Below are 1,042 nucleotides of genomic sequence, written 5' to 3'. Positions count from 1 at the left end.
CTGGCTTGGACCATGGACAGGACAGTTTCACCTAGGGAAATGATTGCTACCATCCTCAGAGACCATCCTGTCTGCAGGGAGCACTTTATCTGTTGTTGTGATTTAATGGTTTTACTGTTTTATATTGTTTTATGTATGGGCTTATGCCCCTGTGTGAGCCGCCCTGAGCCTGTTCGCGGGGAGGGCGGGGTAAAAATGCAAATAAATAAATAAATAAAAATAAATAATAAAAGGTGGGCCAAAAGCGGACTAAACAGCCCGTCTGAACGCACCCACTAACCTGCATGCCAGAACTCCAGAGAGTTAATGCTCCTGCAAAGACCCTGTGGGGTGGCAGAAAAATTCCCTGAAGAAACAACTGCCGAATAATAGCCCGTCTGAACGCACCCACTAACCTGCATGCCAGAACTCCAGAGAGTTAATGCTCCTGCAAAGACCCTGTGGGGTGGCAGAAAAATTCCCTGAAGAAACAACTGCCGAATAACCTTTTACACGGAGCAACCAAAATACCACCAAACAACACGCGAGCTTTCGAATCCTCCAGAACTTTCCACTGCAACAGATGTTCAGCATAAAAATAAGAAGGTTGGGGGCAGGAGGAAGTGTGTTCTTTCAGGGCAGGAAAGCCCCAAGACTGAGGCTTGTAAGAGTGAAATTCGGAACGTGGGTTCAACAATACCGAGTGCAACGCTGGTTTTGGGGGGTGCACCATTGGTTTGCTGGGCGCGCTGCTAACTGAGCAGCAAGTCTGGAGGAAAACAAGGCATTTGCAGGGCTTTTTTGGTGATGGTACCCTCTGGTACTGTCAGCTATGCTGCCATGGGGGTTGGGGAGGTCATTCTGTGTCTTGTTAATTGCTATTGCATTCCTTTCCCCGCTGTTCTCCCTTGGCTGTAATGCTTATCACTACAGATGTGCAGGAGGACGTTGTATATTCTAGAGGTCTCTCATCCTCCGTGAGAGATTCCTGGTTCCCAGCTTTCGCCACCTAACGGTTTCCTAACTCAGCCCCCCGTGTGGGAGGGTACCTTATTGGCCCATG

Source organism: Gekko japonicus, unplaced genomic scaffold (assembly GCF_001447785.1).
Source record: "Gekko japonicus isolate JY-2015 unplaced genomic scaffold, Gekko_japonicus_V1.1 scaffold3464, whole genome shotgun sequence".
Taxonomy (NCBI): Eukaryota; Metazoa; Chordata; class Lepidosauria; order Squamata; family Gekkonidae; genus Gekko; species Gekko japonicus.
This window is presented reverse-complemented; position numbering follows the sequence as displayed.